Raw genomic sequence first — 10,092 nt, 5'->3', positions numbered from 1 at the left:
CTGTTTTGGAGTAGGTTTAATTACCGTACCACGTACATATTCCTTTTCGGAGTCTAAAACATTCTGGAAAGTGTCCCTTATGTGTTCCTCTAGGATTATGGTTTCAATAACATTAGTTTCAACATTTATGGGATTACCTGAGATATAATGTTTGAATCTTTGACCGTTTACCACCCTCGGATTAATGCCTTCAAATTTCTTGCTTTTATGGCACCGGAACGATAGACCTCCTCTATGATGTAAGGACCTTCCCATTTAGAGAGGAGTTTGCCTGCAAAGAATCTTAAACGAGAGTTGTATAACAATACATAATCACCTACATTAAACTCACGTTTTTGTATCCTTTTGTTATGCCAACTTTTAACCTTTTCTTTATACAATTTGGCATTCTCATAAGCCTGGGTTCTCCATTCATCATGTGAGCTAATGTCAAAAGGCCTCTTCTCACTGGCAAGTTTGAAATCATAATTGAGCTCTTTAATGGCCCAATATGCCTTGTGTTCTAGTTCAAGAGGTAAGTGACATGCTTTACCATAAACCATTTTATACGGAGACATGCCCATAGGATTTTTATATGCGGTTCTATAGGCCCATAATGCATCATCAAGTTTCTTCGACCAAGTCTTTCTAGATCTATTAAGAGTCTTTTGCAAAATTAATTTAAGCTCTCTATTACTTAATTCTACTTGACCACTAGACTGTGGATGATATGGAGATGCAAGTCTATGATTAACATCATACTTAGCAAGCATTTTACGAAAAGCACCATGAATGAAATGTGAACCACCATCAGTCATTAAGTATCTAGGGACTCCAAACCTCAGAAAAATAACTTCTTTAAGCATCTTAATAGAGGTGTTATGATCAGCACTACTAGTTGGAATAGATTCTACCCACTTAGTAACGTAATCAACAGGAACTAAAATATGTGTGTACCCATTACTGGAAGGAAAAGGTCCCATATAATCAAAGCCCCAAACATCAAATGGTTCAATAACAAGTGAATAATCCATAGGCATTTATTGACGTCTACTAATATTACCAATTCTTTGACATTCACCACAAGACAAGACAAACTTACGGGCATCCTTGAAGAGAGTAGGCCAATAAAAACCGGATTGCAATACCTTATGTGCAGTTCTGTCTCCAGCATGGTGTCCTCCATAAGCCTCGGAGTGACACTTGCGTAGGATCTGTTCCTGTTCATGCTCAGGTACACAACGTCTAATAACACCATCTACTCCTTCTTTATAAAGATGTGGGTCATCCCAAAAGTAATGTCTTAAATCATAGAAGAACTTTTTCTTTTGCTGGTATGTGAAACTAGGTGGTATAAACTTAACAACAATATAAGTAGCATAATTAGCATACCATGGAGCAGTACGAGAATCATTTATGATAGCTAATTGTTCATCAGGAAAGCTATCATCTATAGGTAGTGGGTCATCAAGAACATTCTCTAACCTAGACAAGTTGTCTGCAACGGGGGTTCTCAGCTCCCTTTCTATCAATAATATGCAAATCAAATTCTTGTAGCAAGAGAACCCATCTAATATGTCTAGGTTTAGCATTTTTCTTTTCCATAAGATATTTAATAGCAGCATGATCAATGTGAATAGTTACTTTGGAATCAACAATATAAGGTGTGAACTTATCACAAGCAAACACAACTGCTAAAAATTCTTTTTCAGTAGTAGTATAATTTCTTTGAGCATTGTCTAGAGTCTTACTAGCATATTGAATAACATTTAGTTTCTTATCAACTCTTTGTCCTAGAACAGCCCCTACAGCATAATCACTAGCATCACACATAATTTCAAATGGTAAATTCCAATCAGGAGGCTGAACAATAGGTGCAGAAACCAAAGCTTTCTCAAGTATTTCAAAAGCTTCTACACAGTCATCATCAAAGACAAAAGAAACATCTTTTTGTAAGAGATTAGTCAGAGGCCGAGAAATTTTAGAGAAGTCCTTAATGAACCTCCTATAAAAACCGGCATGACCAAGGAAGCTTCTTAGACCTTTAATGTCCTTAGGACATGCCATCTTTTCAATAGCATCAACCTTAGCTTTATCAACTTCAATACCTCTTTCAGAATTTTTTTGCCCGAAGACAATACCTTCATTAACCATAAAGTGGCACTTCTCCCAATTCAAGACAAGATTAGTTTCTTCACATCTCTACAAAACTCGATCAAGGTTGCTTAAGCAATCATCAAAAGAAGTTCCGTAAATGGAGAAATCATCCATGAAAACCTCAACAATATTTTCACAAAAGCCCGAGAATATAGCAGTCATACATCTTTGAAAGGTAGCAGGTGCATTGCATAAACCCAAAGGCATACGTCTATAAGCAAAGGTACCGAAAGGGCAAGTAAAAGTTGTCTTTTCTTGATCCTCTTTTGACACAGATATTTGAGAGAAACCAGAATAACCATCTAGAAAGCAAAAAATGTGTGTGGATAGTCTTTCTAGCATTTGATCAATAAAAGGTAAAGGGTAATGATCCTTTTTAGTAGCTTTATTTAGTTTGCAGAAATCAATTACCATTCTATAACCTGTGATAATTCTTCATGGAATCAATTCATCTTTATCATTAGGAACAACAGTAATACCTCCCTTCTTAGGGACATAATGGACATGACTTACCCACTGACTATCATCAATGGGATAAATTATACCTGCCTCTAGAAGCTTTAGTATTTCTTTTCTTACCACTTCTTTCATCTTAGGATTTAACCGTCATTGGTGATCAATAACCGGTTTCGCGTCTTTCTCCAATTTTATTTTGTGCTGGCAGAGAGTGGGACTAATGCCCTTAAGATCATCAAGAGTGTATCCAATAGCAGCACGGTGCTTCTTCAGAGTTTTCAATAATTTCTTTTCTTCATGATCTGAAAGGTTAGCACTAATAATAACATGATATATCTCTTTCTCATCAAGATGAGCATATTTAAGAGTATCCGGTAATGGTTTAAGCTCAAACACGGGATCACCCTTGGGTGGAGGAGGACCCCCTAGGATTTCAACAAGCAAGTTGTGTTTTGAAATAGGTTCCTATTTAAAGATACTTCATCTATTTTCCTTCTTTCATTCATAAACATATCATTTTCATGGTCTAGCAAATATTGCTCTAAAGGATCATTAGGAGGCACGGCAATATAAGCAAGACCAATAATTTCATCTTTACTAGGCAATTCTTTATCATGGGGTTGTCTATGAAACTTAGCAAAATTAAACTCATGAGACATATCCCCTAAACCAACAGAAACAATATCCTTATGGCAGTCTATCTTAGCATTAACAATATTCAAGAAGGGTCTACCAAAAATAATGGGACAAAAGTCATCTTGTGGGGAACCGAGAACAAGAAAATTAGCAGGACATTTAACTTTCCCACACAAGACTTCAACATCTCTAATGATTCCAACGGGTGAAATAGTGTCTCTATTGGCAAGCTTAATTGTAACATCAATTTCTTCTAACTCAGCAGGTGCAATATCATGCATAATTTCTTTGTATAAGGAACGAGGTGTTGCACTTGCACTAGCACCCATATCACATAAGCCATGATAGCAATGATCTCCTATTTTAACAGAAATAACAGGCATACCTACAACAAGTCTATGTTTATTTTTAGTATCAGGTCTAGCAATTCTAGCAGCTTCATTACAGAAGTAAATAACATGCCCATCAATATTATCAGCCAAGAGATCTTTAACCATAGCAACACTAGGTTCAACTTTAATTTGCTCAGAGGGAGTAGGTGTTCTAGTATTGCTCTTACAAACCACAGTTGAAGCTTTAGCACGATCCTTTATTCTAACAGGGAAAGGTGGTTTCTCAATATAAGCAGTGGGAACAACAGGATCATTATAAGTGATAGTCTTTTCTTCAACTTTAATAGGTGCAACTACTTTTACTTCAATGGGAGGATTATATTTAAACCATTGAACAAGAAATCGGCGATTAAATCAGTTAACGGGCCAGTTAATCGCTACTCGCTAGGTGGCCGACTCGAATAGTGCCTATTCGTGGTGTTAACTGCCCAAGCCGATTAACGGGTCTGTCAGCCCGAGTAATCGGTTGTCAGACCGATTAGTCGCCATGACCAGTTAACTGTTGGAAACAAAAGCCCAATATTTTGGCCCGCTTGCCCCCCTCCCGCTCCTAAATTAGCTAGGTTTTGGCTCCTGCCACCCCTCCCACTCCTTTTCCCATCCAGCCTTGAACTGGCTGGCGGCTGGCAGGTCCTCGCCGATGTCCGGTCGAGTAGCTCCGCCGCTGCATGCTGCAGTAGCCCGGCCGCTAGACTACCTGCTCCTCCTTCCCATCCATCGGCTGGACTCCTTCACCCGTGGGCTCCTCCCAATCTCTCATCCTAGCAGCTAGTCGCCATCTGCTCCCGACTGCCTGCTGCCATCGCTGCCGACCTACTCCTCCATGGCTTCACCAGTCAGCAAGGTAACGTCTTCTTCCCCTCTCAGTCTCTGTAGCCGTTGTGGTCTGGTACATCATTGATTCAATTTCCAATTTCATACAGCCATACAATGAGATGTGTGAGTGTGATCACTGATCAATATGTATGAGTCGTGATGATCTATTTGGGGAGTAGATGTAATGTAAGTATGTAACTAATTAAGATTAGTATATGGATGGGTTGTTCCAACTAAATTCAGTGGACATTCACTCCAATTACAGTAAATTAGTAGACGGATGGATGGCTTGAAGTATGCCTGTCTATTATAGTAATAATTGATGTGTTAAAATTTTAATGCAGAAACACTCCAATTAAAGCAATGAACTAATAATCCATGGATATTCTGCTTAGGGTATATTAAATATTAATTGTGGGATGATCTGTACATTAAAAACTCATTGTTTAGCAAGTTAGGTGCAGGTTATCTTAATTTTGGGCAGATCTGTACGTGCAATAGTTGCCTAGCTAGGATTTCTTATGCTACTGTAACATACTCCAAAGTCATAACAAATCTGATTTTCTATGGTATGATTTGTAGACTATAGATTAATTATTTAATACTACAGATCGCTCATTGATACTTATTATGTTTGCTCATTCAATATATTTGTAGGGGTCTATGATTGCCTCTACCGGTGCAAGTTCTCATACTCTCAAAGGAAATTCAGATGACATGGGGTGGGAGTTTGCAACCTTGATCAATCCTTTAGATCTACAACGAGTCAAGTGCAAGTTGTGTGGAAAGGAGATGGGTGGAGGCATCAATAGGATGAAGCAACATATTGGGCAGGTAAAGGGAAGCGTGACAAGTTGCAATGTAGCCACACCAGATCAGCAGAAAAGGTGTAAGGATGCTTATGAGGCACCACAAAAGAAGAAGCTGAAAGAAAAACATGATGAAGAAGTACATGCTGAGGTTGTCATTCAAGTTGATGATGACAAGAACGAGGAAGAGCTTCATGCAATTGGAGAAGGTGAAGCTCGCAAGTCAGGGCCTATTGATAAATATGTGATGCCAATTGATCCTTCCATCCCATTGAATAAGTTCCAACAGAACATAAATGATGCAATTGACAAGGAGAAAGCTTACATGGTAGGGCAATATTTGGCTAGATGGATGTACAAGAAAAATATTTCCTTTCAATGCTGTCAATGATGAAGACTTCAAGCAGTTTTGTGAAGCCCTTGGTCGGTTTGGTCCTAAATGGAAGCCACCTTCCGAATATATGCTCCGAGAGAAGATGTTGCTGCAAGAGGTGGAAAGAACAAAGGATTTGATGAAGCCACATGAGCTTGAGAGGGTGGAAACCGGGTGATCTATCATGGCCGATGCTTGGACCGACAAGAAAAGAAGAAGTATAATGAATTTGTGCATGCATTGCAAGTTAGGGACCGCCTTTCTTGAATCAAAGGAGGCGTCGGCTGATGCACACACAAGTCTATACATCTTCAATTATGTAGTTGAGTGCATTGAAAAATTGGTATGATTCTTGAAGTCTCAAGTTTACTTTCATTCATTGATTTTCATCATGTTGTAGGTGCTGATTTTGAGATTTTCCATCTTGTAGGTGCTGAAAATGTTGTGCAAGTGGTCACGGACAATGCTTCCAACAACATGGGAGCAAAGGAGATGCTCAAAGGAAAATGGCCAAAAATCTTTTGGAGCTCATGTGCAACTCACACCCTCAATTTGATGGTGGAAGCAATTGGGAAGCTGAAGCAATTTGGCCCTACAATCATCAAAGCTAAGCAAATGACGATTTTTCTTTATGCACATCACAAAACATTGTCCTTGATGAGGTCTTTCACGAAAAAAAGAGACATTGTTAGACCGGGGGTGACACGATTTGTTTCGGCATTTCTTACGTTGCAAAGTTTGGTTTCTAAAAAGAAAGAACTAAGGGCAATGGTTTGTAGTGATGAATGGGAAGCATGCAAGCACACGAAAACGGTGAAAGGAAAGGCGGCCAACGCCACAATAATGAGTAGGGGCTTTTGGAAAAATGTATCACTTTGCATCAAGGTATGTTTATGGGGGTTGTTTACATCTAGTCATATGTTGGGGTGTTTGCATATATGTATTTCTACATTGGGGCTGTTTGCATCTTGTCAAGTAGTCATAGTTGTAGTTCTAACTTGTGCATTTCTAATGTTGGGGCTGTTTGCACGTGCTTATATGACTCATTTGATAATTTTTATGTTACCTTGCAAGGTTTTTGAGCCATTGGTGAAGGTGCTTCGGTTGGCTGATGCGGATGGTCCATCTATGGCCTCTATGTATGGAGAACTAATAAGTGCAAAAAGGGAAATCAAGGTTGCTGTTGAAAATTCAGAAAAAGACTATTTGGTGATCACTAATGCCATGAATACCAAGATGAGTGGGAGGCTGGATTCTCCATTGCACATGATAGCATACATCTTGAATCCCAAATATAGTTATGCTGACCCGAGCATCTTTACGGATGTGGAGGTAGTGGTTGCGCTTATGGAAGTCATGGAGACATTTTATTATGATGATGACATCAAGCAAAATAAGGTGTTTAACATTGACTTCACCAAGTTTAAAAAGAAAGAGGGTATGTTTGGGAAGGTGGCTGCATTGAAAGCAATGGAGAATAACAATTTCGATCCCGGTAAGCATGTTCTCAAAGCAAAAAAACTTATTATGACATTTATGAAATTATGGGCTGATTGCATGTTTTTTCACTTGTCTCAAATTGTAGCTGATTGGTGGTCAACTTATGGATTACAAACTCCTACATTGCAACACATGGCCATAAGCATACTCAACTTGACCACAAGTTCATCTGGATGCGAAAGAAATTGCAGCACTTTTGAAATGGTAACTCTTAGACTTCTAACAATTAGTCAAATCTGAATATTCTTCTCACAATTTGTCAAATCTGAATATTCTTCTCACAATTAATTTCATGAGGCTTCCATTTTAATTTTGTAGGTAGATGCAAAGAGGAGAAATAAACTAGATGTGGCCCATAGGGTAAATCTAGTTTATATCCAATTCAAGGGAAGGATGATTGATAAAAGAAATAAGTTATCCTCTTATAGTGATGTTCTTCTTGGTGAAGATGCATCACGAGCACAAGAATGGATATGTGAAGAGGCATACATTGATGATGAGTTTGATCCCACTACGGGGGTGCCATACAACATCATTGATGAAGCAATGGGGGGAAGCGAACCTACAGAGCTTCGTAGGAGTGCATGAGTTAGAGAACTCCATGAAGTTGAAGAATACGTTGAGGATGATGATGAATCTGATCATGCGGTAGATATGGAGGATGATGAGATTGATTACGAGTCCGATGATGATGGGGTGATGGCAACCAAAGATGATGATGAGGAGGAGGAGGAGGAGGAGCCCCCGCAGCCTTGAGCCATTCATCGCAAACTTATTTTGCTTGCTATTTGTGTGCCCGAACCTTATGTTCTTAATCCTTATTACCTTGATACCTATTTCTATGTGTATGGCCGAACCTTGTTAGCATGTTAGTTATTTGGCTATTTCTATCTATATAGCTAAACTTAACCTTGTTACCTATTCGTCTTGTGAACCTTATTTTGAATTATATTTGGTATTTCCTATTTGTGTGGCTGCTATTTATCTTTACATGTGGATGCATATTGTGTGGTGCCATTTATTTTGTATTCCCTATTTGTGTGGCTGCCATTTATATTGACATGTTGGATTGCATACTGTACTGTGTGGTTGCATATTTATCTTGATATGTTGGATGCATATTGTTTGTTATTTCCTATATCCGGGTTAACAATTTTACCTCTTGTGATCTTGTTTATGATTTTTATTTTTCATATGCCTATAGTACCATATTTTGCTATATCATATAGTTAGGAGCATGGGAGTGTGGTACAATACATATTTTTTTGAATATATATTGCTAAATTCCTATTTAATATACCGATTAATGTTCAACCGATTAATCCAGTTAATAGGCCGATTCACCGATTAATCCTTACTCCCAAGCCGACCGAGCAGTTACCAGTTACCGAGTTCCTCAACATTGATTTAAACCACTTCTCCTTTGGGAGATCAACATGAGTAGCAAAGGATTCACAGAAAGAAGCTACTACCTCAGAGTGAAGTCCATATTTAGTGCTAAATTCACAGAAAGCATCGGTATCCATAAAAGATTTAACACAATAAAACTTGGGTGTTATACCTGACTCCTTACCTTTGTCAAGGTCCCAATCTTCAGAGTTGCGCTTAATTCTTTCCAATAAATCCCATTTGAATTCAATAGTCTTCATCATAAAAGATCCAGTACAAGAAGTATCGAGCATGGAGCGATTACTGAGAGAAAGCCGAGCATAATATTTTTGAATAATCATTTATTTTGAGAGATCATGATTGGGGCATGAATATAATATTGACTTAAGCCTCCCCCAAGCTTGAGCGATGCTTTCTCCTTCACGAGGCCAAATATTGTATATATAATTACGATCGCGATGAACAAGATGCCTAGGATAAAACTTCTGATGAAATTCTAATTTCAATCGGTTGTAGTTCCATGATCCCATATCATCACATAGCCTAAACCATGTCAATGCCTCTCCCTTCAAAGATAAAGGTAAGAACTTCTTCTTGATAACATCCTCAGGCATACCTGCAAGCTTAAATAATCCACAAAGTTTATCCACATAGATTAGGTGCAAATCGGGATGTAATGTTCCATCTCCTGTAAAAGGATTAGCTAGCACTTTCTCTATCATACCCGAAGGAATTTCAATGTAAACATTTTCAGTAGGTTCAGTAGGTTGATGAAACACCCATGATGCGGCTATATCTCCCACGTGTCGGAGCATGACTTAGAGGCATAACCACATAGTAGGCATGTCAAAAGAGGGGTAATCTTTACACATCCCATGTACAGAATAAGAAAGGGATAAAGAGTTGGCTTACAATCGCCACTTCACACAATACATAAATATAGCATTACATCATCCAGAATACAATCAAGGTCCGACTATGGAACCAAATAAAGAAAGACAACCGCTAATGCGAAAGATCCCCGATCGCCCCGACTGGGCTCCACTACCGATCAACTGGAAACGAAACAACACAACGAACAAGATCTTCATCGAGCTCCTCCTTGAGCTTGGTTGCGTCACCTGCACTGGTATCATCGGCACCTGCAACTGGTTTTTGGAAGTAATCTGTGAGTCACGGGGACTCAGCAATCTCACACCCTCGCGATCAAGACTATTTAAGCTTATGTGTAGGAAAAGGGTAGTGAGGTGGAGCTTCAGCAAGCACTAGCATATATGGTGGCTAACTTACGCAAATGAGAGCGAGAAGAGAATCAAAGCACGGTCGTGAACTAGAAGTGATCAAGAAGTGATCCTGAAACTACTTACTTTCAAGCATAACACAAGAACCGTGTTCATTTCCTGGACTCCGCCGAGAAGAGCCATCACGGCTAAACACGCGGTTGATGGATTTTAATTAAGTTAAGTGTCAAGTTCTCTACAACCGGATATTAACAAATTCCCATCTGCCCATAACCGCGGGCACGGCTTTCGAAAGTTCAAAACCCTGCAGGGGTGTCCCAACTTAGCCCATCACAAGCTCTCAC

General features: G+C 39.0%; 1 pseudogene; it reads left to right on the top strand.

The window, feature by feature from the left end:
* Positions 1-7,250: 7,250 nt before the first annotated feature.
* On the top strand, positions 7,251-7,874 carry LOC119290085 (annotated as a pseudogene).
* The last annotated feature ends 2,218 nt before the right edge of the window (positions 7,875-10,092 follow it).

This window comes from Triticum dicoccoides, chromosome 4A (genome assembly GCF_002162155.2).
Source record: "Triticum dicoccoides isolate Atlit2015 ecotype Zavitan chromosome 4A, WEW_v2.0, whole genome shotgun sequence".
Classification (NCBI taxonomy): Eukaryota; Viridiplantae; Streptophyta; class Magnoliopsida; order Poales; family Poaceae; genus Triticum; species Triticum dicoccoides.
This window is presented reverse-complemented; position numbering and strand designations above follow the sequence as displayed.